The sequence below is a fragment of the Phyllobates terribilis genome, unplaced genomic scaffold (genome assembly GCF_046119375.1).
Source record: "Phyllobates terribilis strain yellow unplaced genomic scaffold, ASM4611937v1 Scaffold_35__1_contigs__length_13245226, whole genome shotgun sequence".
NCBI classification, from domain to species: Eukaryota; Metazoa; Chordata; class Amphibia; order Anura; family Dendrobatidae; genus Phyllobates; species Phyllobates terribilis.
Genome location: NW_027362795.1, coordinates 12,821,775 through 12,834,743, shown reverse-complemented (window position 1 = coordinate 12,834,743; position 12,969 = coordinate 12,821,775).

Below are 12,969 nucleotides of genomic sequence, written 5' to 3'. Positions count from 1 at the left end.
GAGGGGGCAGACTTGGTTGCCTGTAGCCTCCACTTCGGCACCCATTAGGAGCATGGCTCTTCCAAAATCCAAAGCGGGCGCTCCCAAGACTTGCAGTGCCTGGTCCTTTTTTGACACAGTTGCAGATGACATTTGCTTTGTCAAATGCAAGCTGTGTAATCAGAAGGTGAAAAGAGGGAAAAGTGTCAGCAACCTCAATACCACAAATATGTGGAAACATGTGCGGACCAAGCACGTGGTGGAGTTACAAAAACACACTGAAGACCTAGGCCAACCTACAGCGCCACCTACCACCTCTTCAGCTCGTGTTGTAGCCTCTTCCTCCAGCTCACACACAGCTGGTTCGGCTTCCTCACAGGATCGCCATGGAAGAATCTCTGGCACTGTTGTACAGAGACACAGTGTAATTCCACCCACAGCACCACTTTCCCAGTCATCCTCACACTCCCAGGCCAGTCTACAGCCATCGTTAGCACAGGCATGGGAGAAAAGGCGCCCATACTCGGCAAACCACCCCCGAGCACAGGCTCTGAATGCTGGCATTGCTAAACTACTGGCCCTTGAAATGCTATCATTCAGGCTGGTGGAGACTGACACATTCCGTAACTTTATGGCATTGGCAGTCCCACAATACAACGTGCCCAGCCGCTTTTATTTCAGCAGGCAAGCCGTCCCTGCCCTGCAACATCATGTGGAGGGAAAAATTAAACATGCGCTACAAAACGCCGTCAGTAGCAAGGTCCACCTGACCACCGATGCGTGGACCAGTAAGCATGGACAGGGACGATACCTTTCCCTCACTGCCCATTGGGTAAATGTTGTGGAGCCGGGTACAAATCTTGAGAGTGGCGCTGTACGTGTTCTGCCAACTCCAAGGATTGCAGGAATCCAGTCTGTACACATTGACTCCTCCTCATGCTCCAGTTCCTCTGAATCAGCGCTGCAGGAGCCGTCACGGTCTACCTCCACATCGACCCGTGAACGGTTACCTGTTATGATGACCGATATGAGCACAGCCGTGGCCAAACGTCAACATGCCGTATTAAAATTAATTTCTTTGGGGAATCGAAGCCACATAGCGCAGGAGCTCTGGAATGCCATCAAGCAGCAGAGCGACGTGTGGTTTGTGCCAGCGAATCTCCAGCCAGGCATGGTAGTGTGTGACAATGGCCGAAATCTGGTGGCAGCTCTGGGCCTAGGCAACCTCACTCACATCCCATGTCTGGCACATGTGCTCAACTTGGTCGTGCAGAGTTTTTTGAGGGACTATCCGGATCTTGATGCACTGCTTCACAAGGTCCGCATAGAGTGCGCTCACTTGCGGGTTCCAGCAATGCAAGATCACGCATTGCAGCTCTGCAGCGCCGATTACGTCTTCCGGAACATCGCATCATATGTGACCTACCCACCAGGTGGAATTCAACGTTACATATGTTGGAGAGGTTGTGTGAGCAGCAGGCAGCAGTAAAGGAGTACCAGCTGCAGCAGGCGCAAACAAGTCGCAGTGCGCGCCGTTCACACTTCACCACCACTGAGTGGGCCTCTATGAAGGACATTTGCCACGTTTTGCATGCCTTCGATTATTCCACGCGGATGGCGAGTGCAGATGATGCACTAGTCAGCATGACTATCCCCCTTATCTGCCTGCTTGAAAAAACACTGCAAGCACTAAGGGACGAGGTTTTGGAAGTGGTGGAGGATGAGGAGTCACAAATGCCATCTGCTTCTCTACAGTCTGCGCAACGTGGTTCCTCACAAAGGCCTAGGCAGGGGACACTTTGTGAGGAGGATGAGGAGGAGTCAATGGATGAGGAAGACATCTGTCCAGAGCAGGGAGGTACACAATGCTCTAGTAGTCAGTATCTAGAGCGAGGGTGGGGTGATGCAGAGCAGGCAGAGATCACGCCTCAAGCAGGGGACAGCGTTTCTTGGCCAGTTGGCAGTCTGCAGCACATGGTTGATTTCATGCTGCAGTGCCTGAGAAACGACCGCCGCATCGCCCACATTCTCAACACGGCTGATTATTGGGTGTCCACCCTCCTAGATCCTCGCTACCGGGACAACTTACAAAGCCTCATAACACCGTTGAACCGGGAGCGTAAAATGCGGGAGTACCAAGACGCACTGGTGCATTCCATCATGTTCTCCATTCCAACCGAGAGCAGTGCTGCTAGTGCTTTACAAAGCAGCTCAGTGCGTCGAGGCAGTGGAGGAAGCTCTGCACAAAGAGGGAGCAGAAGCAGCGCCTCAGCACAAGGCAAGACCAGTATGGCCGAAATGTGGCAAAGTTTTGTGTCCCCGCCGCCACAAATGTCTACACCATCACAGACGGCTCCAGTCAGCAGGAGGCAACGTTTCCGTCAGATGGTGACAGACTACATGTCTTGCCCTCTTAGTGTACTCCCAGACGGCTCTTCTCCCTTCAAGTTTTGGGTCTGTAAGCTGGATACATGGCCAGAGCTTAGTCAGTATGCATTGGAGGTGCTAGCTTGCCCTGCTGCTAGTGTATTATCGGAACGCGTCTTTAGTGCCGCAGGTGGTGTACTAACAGACTGTCGCATGCGACTATCCTCCGATAACGTTGACCGGCTTACTTTTCTCAAAATGAACAAGGCCTGGATCTCTCATGAATTTGCCAGTCCTCTTCCAGAATAAATAATTGGTTGGCAACAGTATCCAGGTCTCCTGTTCTGTTCATGTTTCTACCACCTGAACTGTAATCCCTGAGCTCTAACACCGCCAGTTGGCGCTCGGAAGTGCCGTCTGCACAGTCAACACTTGCTGCCGTGTTATTGGGGTTCAGTAACGTCAGCTGTTCCCCTGCTGTGCGGACGGCAATTTCCCCTGCTCTGTCCACATTCTCACTACTACAGATTTGAAAGTTTCTCCAATTACACCTCTGGCTCCTCTGTTTTCAGTATTATCCCTGAGCTCCAACACCGCCAGTTGGCGCTCGGAAGTGCCGTCTGCACAGTCAACACTTGCTGCCGTGTTATTGGGGTTCAGTAACGTCAGCTGTTCCCCTGCTGTGCGGACGGCAATTTCTCCTGCTCTGTCCACATTCTCACTACTACAGATTTGAAAGTTTCTCCAATTACACCTCTGGCTCCTCTGTTTTCAGTATTATCCCTGAGCTCCAACACCGCCAGTTGGAGCTCGGAAGTGCCGTCTGCACAGTCAACACTTGCTGCGGTGTTATTGGGGTTCAGTAACGTCAGCTGTTCCCCTGCTGTGTTCACGGCAATTTCTCCTGCTCTGTCCACATTCACTGTGCTACTTATTTAAAACTTGCTCCAATTAGGCCTCTGACTCCACTCTGTTTTTATTATTTACCCTGGGTTCCAGCACAGCCAGCTGGTTCTCGGCAGTGTCTTTGGCACGGGTACTCCCTCCTGCCCAGCCTGGTTCCAGCACGCCAGCTGTTTCCGGGTAGTGTCAACGTCACTTTGCCTCCAATGCGTTGTCCTGTCGTGTTGCGGTCGGGTTAGCCGACTCTATGGTGCCTGCAGTTTAGGTGACTCCTATGTGGGCTGCGGGATCTGGCAATGAAGGCTGGTTCCATAGTGCCAATAGGACAAGCACCCCCTGTAGGACTGTGGGTTTTGGAAACTGCGGCCGGCTCGCGGACTTGAACTTTTTTTTACATGGGTACCTTCTGCTACCCATCCGGGTTCCAGTACCGTCAGCTGGTTCTCGGCAGTGACTTTGGATTAGGTGCCTCCTTCTCGGTATCCAAGTTCCACCAACGTCTGCTGGTCCTTGGTAGTGCTTTCCGGCACAGGTACCTCCTGCTTAGTAACCGAGTTCCAGTAACATCAGCTGGTCCTCGGTAGTTCCATTGGCTCTTGTACCTTCTGCTACCCATCCGGGTTCCAGTACCGTCAGCTGGTCCTCGGTAGTTCCATTTGCTCTTGTATCTTCTGCTACCCATCCGGGTTCCAGTACCGTCAGCTGGTTCTCAGCAGTGTCTTTGGCACGGGTACTCCCTCCTGCCCAGCCTGGTTCCAGCACGCCAGCTGTTTCCGGGTAGTGTCAACGTCACTTTGCCTCCAATGCGTTGTCCTGTCGTGTTGCGGTCGGGTTAGCCGACTCTATGGTGCCTGCAGTTTAGGTGACTCCTATGTGGGCTGCGGGATCTGGCAATGAAGGCTGGTTCCATAGTGCCAATAGGACAAGCACCCCCTGTAGGACTGTGGGTTTTGGTAACTGCGGCCGGCTCGCGGACTTGAACTTTTTTTTACATGGGTACCTTCTGCTACCCATCCGGGTTCCAGTACCGTCAGCTGGTTCTCGGCAGTGCCTTTGGATTAGGTGCCTCCTTCTCGGTATCCAAGTTCCACCAACGTCTGCTGGTCCTTGGTAGTGCTTTCTGGCACAGGTACCTCCTGCTTAGTAACCGAGTTCCAGTAACATCAGCTGGTCCTCGGTAGTTCCATTGGCTCTTGTACCTTCTGCTACCCATCCGGGTTCCAGTACCGTCAGTGTTATGTTCTGCTACCAGAGCTAAGGAAAGAGAGGAGATCTGTCCCTACTATAGGACTCAGCTGAATCCCTACGATGTAACAGGGAACCTGATCCTGCGATCAGACCTGCTAAAGTCCTAAGCTAGTCTGTACGAAGACCTATAGATGTGGGGGAGGAATCCCTACAAGTACTAAGGACTGGGAGGAATATGGGACACCTCCTAACAGAAATAGTAGCAGACAGACGAACAAACAAAATATAAAGAACATAGAGGTCCGTAGACCAAGCAAACTAACAGAGCAAGACACAGAGCACAGGCTAGCTAGAAAGTAGATATACAATGAAGTCCAGCAAAGCCAGAAGGGCGGAGCAGGATTAAATAGGCCAACAAGGTCATGTGACCAGCAAAGGAAAAAAAACCTAACAGCAAGGTTCTAACAGTCAGCTGGTCTTCGGTAGTTCCATTTGCTCTTGTACCTTCTACTACCCATCCGGGTTCCAGTACCGTCAGCTGGTTCTCGGCAGTGCCTTTGGATTAGGTGCCTCCTTCTCGGTATCCAAGTTCCACCAACGTCTGCTGGTCCTTGGTAGTGCTTTCTGGCACAGGTACCTCCTGCTTAGTAACCGAGTTCCAGTAACATCAGCTGGTCCTCGGTAGTTCCATTGGCTCTTGTACCTTCTGCTACCCATCCGGGTTCCAGTACCGTCAGCTGGTCCTCGGTAGTTCCTCAGCCTTCTTGTACTTTCTGCTACATTTCCAAGTTCAAGCTTTTTGAAATGGTTCTTGGTAATCACTCTGGATCTCCCTGACGAGGACCCTGAAGACGAGGACCCTGAAGACCAACCCGAAGAAGACGAGGACCCCGAAGACGACGACCCTGAAGACGAGGACCCTGAAGACCACCCCGAAGAAGACGAGGACCCTGAAGACGAGGACCCTGAAGACCACCCCGAAGAAGACGAGGACCCTGAAGACCACCCCGAAGAAGACGAGGACCCTGAAGACCACCCCGAAGAAGACGAGGACCCCGAAGACGAGGACCCAGAAGACCAACCCGAAGAAGACGAGGACCCCGAAGACGAGGACCCGGAAGACGACCACCCTGAAGACCACCCTGAAGAAGACCAAGAAGATGACCCTGAAGAAGTTGACCAAGAGGACAAAGAAGAGAAGACAAGTACCAAGATACAGAAGAACAAGAGACAGAAAACCAAGAAGCAGAAATACAAGAAGCTGCAGAACAAAAAGCGGAAGAACATTAAGCATAAGATTAAAATTCAGAGCAAAAGATAATATCTAAATTATAAGCAGAATATGACTAAGCAGTGTATGGGGGTGAGTCCGTTCCTCCTCGTCCCTGGAAAAGACCTGCTGCTGCAGGCCAAACTGAACGCGGACAAATCCTGTTGTGAATCTTTTGTGACGGGCAGAACAAAAGGTGTAATGTCCAACCTTTTATAGATAACAACTACAGGAATGCCTGTCACAAATAAGAATATTATGAAGAAGATGAAGAAGTAGAATATGAAGAATGTAAAAAAAAGAATAATACGAAGAAGGTGAAGAAGAAGAAGGTGAAGAAGAAGTGGATGAAAAAGATGCTGAGGATGATGAAGGAGAAAGTGTGGGAGAAGTAAAAAAGAAGGTGAAGAACATGGAAGTAGTGAAACATAAATATCTGACAAAATATAAAAATACTTAACATAGTTAATATTTCCGTAACTCAGAACATCTTAAAAAAATAGTAATTCCTGCTATTCCATTTGATTGGGCTAAACCTCTATGCCTTTATTGTCTCCCCTACCTCCCCCAATACATTCTACATTATTCTTAGTTGTTTTCCTTCATGTAGAATTAACCTACAAGGAAAGAAAGGGTTTATTTTCATTCCGATATTTCTGTCCCATTGACTTGCATTGGTTTCCGGTATCGGAATCGGCGATATCCGATACTTTTTCGGTATCGGTCCGATCCAATCCGATCCGATATTTCCCGATATCGGAAGGTATCGCTCAACACTACCTACAACGAAAGAAAGGGTTTATTTTCATTCCGATATTTGTGCCCATTGACTTGCATTGGTTTCCGGTATCGGAATCGGCGATATCAGTGTCGCAGTGGTCTGATACGCCTTCCACTTTAAACTTCGCCACAACAGTATCTCGGACCTGCCTGGTGTGTTCCTTGGTCTTCATGATGCTCTCTGCACTTGGAACAGAACCCTGAGACTATCACAGAGCAGGTGCATTTATACGGAGACCTGATTACACGCAGGTGGATTCTATTTATCATTACCAGTCATTTAGGACAACATTGGATCATTCAGAGATACTCACTGAACTTCTGGAGTGAGTTTGCTGCACTGAAAGTAAAGGGGCCGAATAGTATTGCACGCCCCACTTTTCAGTTTTTAATTTGTTAAAAAAAGTTTACAATATCCAATAAATTTCGCTACACTTCACAATTGTGCCCCACTTGTTGTTGATTCTTGTAAAAAAAATTAGAATTTTATATCTTTATGTTTGAAGCCAGAAATGTGGCAAAAGGTAGAAAAGTTCAAGGGGGTCAAATACTTTCATAATGCACTGTAAATATGGCGTTAATAAAGGAGCAAAGAGTTTGTAGTACTCATTAATATACCCATTTGGTCCAGGGGATTTTTTTGGTTTAAGTGAATTAATTACCTCATGTATCTCCTCTTCTGTGAAACTATTGTTAAGATTAGTCAATTGTGTCTGAGTTACTGAAGGGAGATTAATTTGTGATAAGAATGCACTTATTATTTCTTTGGAAGGTTGGAATGTCTGTGGGTCAAAGTTTAAATTGTATAGATTATCATAGTAATCGGCAAGAGAGTCAACAATGTCTTTTGGATGAATAGCTGTAGAGCCATTTAGTTTTTTCATTTTGTTGATTCTATGTTTGAATCTGGCAGTTTTAACACTTTGTGCCATAATTCTTGTAGGTTTGTTATAAGAAGTGTAAAAATTTGCTTTTATTCTTTTTGTAAAGCTGTCATATTGAGAAAATAATGCATTTCTTAGGTCTAGTCTAATCTTGAGGATTTCCTTATGAATCGTTGAGGATGGGGTAGTGAGATTTTGCTGAATTTTTTCTTTCTCAAAAAGCTTTGACTGAATTTTTTTTTCCCCTATTCTCTTTTATTTTTGGGTGAAATTTGTATTAGTATTCCCCTCAGAACTGCCTTATGTGCATTCCATAACATAAATGGGCATATGTTTTCTACGTTATTTTCTTTAAAGTAATTCTCAATGTTGTTTTCAATATATTTTTTATATTTAGGGGAATGTTGGAGAAAAGAATTACTGTATTTTTCGGACTGTAAGACGCACCGGACCATAAGACGCACCTAGGTTTTAGAGGAGGAAAATAAAAAAATAAAAATTTAAGCAAAAAATGTGGTCATGATGCACTTTTAAGGGGGAGGGGGTCTTCTGCTGACACTGGTATAGGGGTAATGTCCCCCAATTCTGACAATATCCCCCATCCTGGTATATATGCCGCCCCCCTTCCTTTTATATGTGGTCCCCATCCCCATCCTGGTGTGCCTGGCATCCCTCCATCCTGGTATGCATGGCACCTCTCATACCTATCCTGGTATGCATGGCACCCCTCATACCTATCCTGATATTCATGGCACCCATCATCCCTGTCCTGGTATGCATGGCACCCCTCATCCCTATCCTGGTATGCATGGCACCCCTAATCCCTGTCCTGGTATGCATGGCACCCCTAATCCCTATCCTGGTATGCATGGCACCCCTAATCCCTGTCCTGGTATGCATGGCATCCCTCATCTCTGTCCTGGTATGCAGGCACCCCTAATCCCTATCCTGGTATGCATGGCACCCATCGTCCCTATCCTGGTATGCATGACACCCTTCATCCCTGTCCTGGTATGCATGGCACCCCTCATCCCTGTCCTGGTATTCTTGGCACCCCTAATCTCTGTCCTGGTATGCATGGCACCCCTAATCCCTGTCCTGCTATGCATGGCACCCCTAATCCCTGTCCTGGTATGCATGGCACCCCTAATCCCTGTCCTAGTATGCATGGTCCCCATAATCCCCATCAGGCTGCACATTAAAAAAAAAATAAACACTCCTACTCCCCTTTCTTCTCTCTCCTCCAGCGCTGCGTCCTGTCTGCCTGCACTGATCTCTCCATGTGAGTCGCACATGACGTCACTGCCATGCGCGGCTCACAAGGAGAGATCAGCTGCCGGAAGTCACTGCTCCCCACGCCGGGTCTGTGTGCGCGGGGAGCAGTGACTTCACTCTCCTTCATAGCCGGCACAATATGAAGAAGGGAATAAATACCATATAAATACCATAAATAGGTTGTGGGGCCTATTTATATGGTATTTATTCCCTTCTATGTGTCTATTTAGTCATATTAAGTATTTAGTTTAGCACTCTAATTTATATATATCCACTGAGATTTACTTATTTATAATTCTAGCTGCTGCTATGCATATTTATTGCACTATGCACTTCAAAACATAGTCTGGATTTGACTTCAATCTGATTCCTATTGATTTATGCCCCACAGTTAATGAATTTGTGTATTTATTATATATTCTTGAGTCTGTTTTCTAATTTATGTGTATTTTTATTTATATTTGTATTTTATTTTTTTTTTAAATCTATTAAATAAATATTTTAAAATAATTTTATGGTTATTCATTGTTTATTGAGTGTGTTTTGTATTTATGATAAATTAATATTCCATTATATATATGGTATAGTATTCTTGGTTAGTTGTGTTAAACAAATTATGTTGACTTTACTATCTTTTATTTCCCTCCAGGTTAAAAATCGTCTCTTAGGACTGTTAAGACCTTTCACATTTAATGTAAGCAGTTTTATGTCCATATTGAAAGAGAATAATATTAAACCACTGATTAATATATTAAAAAGTATGTTAGGATGTTAAAGAGTTATTCTTGAAAGGTTAGATTGTAATAAATTTACTATTAAACTTACTTATACTATATATATTTACCTATCACTTATAGTACACAAATATAGAAGAAATGCAGTAAAATATACGATTGAAGTCTACCTAAATAAAATACATAAACACATAAAAGTTCTCCAGGAGGAAACTTAAGGCCCCGTCACACTTAGCGACGCTGCAACGAATCCGACAACGATATGACCTGTCGGGGATCGTTGCTGCGTCGCTATGTGGTCGCTGGTGAGCTGTCAAACAGGCAGGCTCACCAACGATCAGGGGAGCAGTGACATCGTGGAAAGAATCTTTCCACGATGTCCTGCTCCTGGTTACCAGCCTGCTGAAGCAGGAGCAGGCTGGTAACCATGATAAACAGCGGGTTACTAGGGGCACACGCGCACCTAGTAACCCGTTGTTTATCATGGTTACCACTCTGCCACGGTGAGGGGGAGGTTACCGCTCACTTTAGCAGGCTCGTAACCATGATAAACAACGGGTTACTAGGTGCGCGTGTGCCCCTAGTAACCCGATGTTTATCATGGTTACCAGCCTGATCGCTGCTCCCGCTGGTCACACACAGCGATGTGTGTTGACTAGCGGGACGGCAACGACCAAAAAATGGTCCAGGACACTTTGCAGCGTTCAGCGACCTCACAGCAGGGGCCTGATCGCTGCAAAGTGTCACACATAGTGACATCGCTGGTGAGGTCGCTGTTGCATCACCAAAACCGTGACACAGCAGCGATCTCGCTATGTGAGACGGGGGCTTTACTCTTCAGGAAGTTCCTTCCTAATTGGGAAAAAAAGTTTGTGGGATTAAACTCCCAAGTCACATCTCCAAAAAAAAAAAAAGAAGATATATTTTTAAACCAAAAAGAAAAACAGTTAGAATTCCGTGAAAGGAGACAGTCTTGCGAAGAAAATAAAAAAAAATAAAAAATAAACCTTCAATAAGATGCGTAATGGTAACAACTGGAAACCTAAAGAAGAAAATGTAGATGATCTTTTCCCTCTTAAGTCAGCCTGGAGAATAACGACTGGAGGAAGGATGTTCTCTGTCTCCAATTTATAATAAAAAGTTTCTTCCTTCTTCATGCAAAAATATTGGGACTATTTTCCCTTTATAGGAGACCAAAAGTTTTGTAGGGAATCCTCATCTGTAAGTTATCCCCCTTTGGCGCAAATCACTGATGATATCTTTAAAGGACTTTCTGAGTTGAATTGTGTCCTTTGATAAATCCGCAAAAAGTTTAATATGATTATATGGCTCAGGAAACTCTTTTCTTTTAGATAGTTTTACACTTTTTCTTTAGCATTATAAAAGTGTAGGCGAAGAATTGTGTCTTTTGGCACTTCAGAAAAAATTGACGATGGGCGAGGCAAGCGATGGATCCTATCAATTGTTAAGTCAAGTTCTGTAAGGGATGGGATGGACTTGGAAAGAAGGTTTTTAACATAGTCAGGAAGATTGTTCTGAGTAACTTTTTCAGAGATCCCTCTCAGCTTAATGTTATTCCTTATATTCCTATCTTCGATATCTGCTAGTTTGGTATGAAGGTAGTGAATTTCCTTTTGTGTGTCCTGCTGCTGATTGTCTAAAGTCACATTCCTTTTCTCCACTGCTTCAATTTTTTTGTCACTGCTATCAAGTCTCTGACTTATATATTCCATATTGGTTTGAAGTAGTTGGGCTTGTCTTTCAAATGCTAAAACAAAAGTATTATTTAATGCATTAACGATTTCTCTTATATATTACTCTGATGCATTTCTTTCAGAGGCTTGGATACTATCTATTTTTGTAAATACTTTTGGTCTAACAACTTGGGATAATTTATCTGGCATAAAATGGTCCATTTTGGGACGTATTTTGTCCGGACTGTTAGGCTATGTGCCCACGATGCAGAAATGCTCTGGATTTTTCCTGAGCGTTTCTGCATCTCCCTGGCAGAAAAAAATGCATGCGGATTGTACATGCGGATTGTACATGCGGATTTTACATGCGGATTGTACATGCGGATTTTACATGCGGATTGTACATGCGGATTTTACATGCGTTTTTCCTGCCAGGGACAAGCGGATGTGAAGCTTTCTTCACATGCATTTCCGCATGCGCATTGAAAAGCGCTTTCCAAGCGATTTTAGCATCACTTGGAAAGTGCTTGACAACTTGGTCACACTATATAAATCCATGCAAACGGCATGGATTTATATACTGTGACCGAAAGAATGGTAAAAAATAAAAAAAATAAATCTATACTTACCTTCCGATGGCCCCAGCAGTCTTGCTTCGCTCCGTCCTGGCTGCCGGCAGATAATGGTACACTGAAGGACCTGCCGACGTCAGCGTCGCGTGACCTGTCACATGACTATGACGTCAGTGCAGGTCCTCCAGTCTTTCGCGATCTGCCGGCAAGGGAGGACGAGCGCAGCAGGGGCCGTCAGAAGGTAAATATAACATTTATTTTTTCTTTTATTCTTTTTTTTTTTTACAGTTTCTATGGTACCCGGGTCTGGATGAGCGTCTCCTCTCCTCTAGACCTGGGTACCATCCGCACATTGAATGCATGTGTAGCGCCCCGAGGGTTCGGCCGCTACAGGGGTATTGTACCTCTGCCAGAGGTGTGATATTCCACTCCCAGGTAAGGATGGAGTATGGACCAGGGCTCAGTTAGCTGCATGCAGCACACTCACCCCATTTCCCAGGGACAGCTCAACGGTGCTCCCACTAGACAGAAGTGCAGGCACGACCGACCATGTCCCTGCTGGAGTGGGGAGGGAGGGGTGGAACACCCAGTGCTGTAGGGGCAGATAGGGGGCGGTTCCTGAGCGTAGGTAGGAGCCCATTGGTTGCTGGTCACCTGGGCTCATGGTCAGAGGGAGGTATAAAAGGTGGGCACCATCTTAGATCTAGTTTCGTTCAGCCAGAGGAGAAGACAGGGAGTAGAGGCTCTGTAGGAGCTCTACTCCAGGAGGGCCTAGTGAGAGGCTGAGGAGGAGGTGAAGGGGAGCTGAGATTCTAGCTCATCTCAGCTCCAAGAGAAAGGAACAGAAAGGAACAGAACAGGAAAGAAAGAGAAGAAGAGACAGAGAAACAGAAGGGCTCAGGAACAAGAAGGTGGAAGGGACCCTAAGAACCCACGAGAATCCAGGGTGCAGGGTCAGGCAGATTAAGGGTACCGGATCCCAAGTTGGTGGAGGAGAAACAACCCTCAGCCAAAGACCGGTCGTCGTGATCATCTATTGGTGCGACACCTCATCAAACCTGCTAGGAAGGCACCATATAGGACAGCGGAGGACGGGGCCCACGTTTAACCGCACAAGTCCGCGGCAGCCGGACAAAAGTGGGTCACTGGTGAGGCAGGCCAGAGAGAGGATTAGAGGGGGTCCTGTGCCATGCTCCTGAGCTGCCTGGGAGTTGACCGAGCCCCTCGCCTGGTGGACGCAGCACGGCTCGGGCGGTCACTGCCGACGGAAGTGACCCGGAACAAACGAACTGTGAGTAAAGACCCTGGACTGTAACTTGTTGT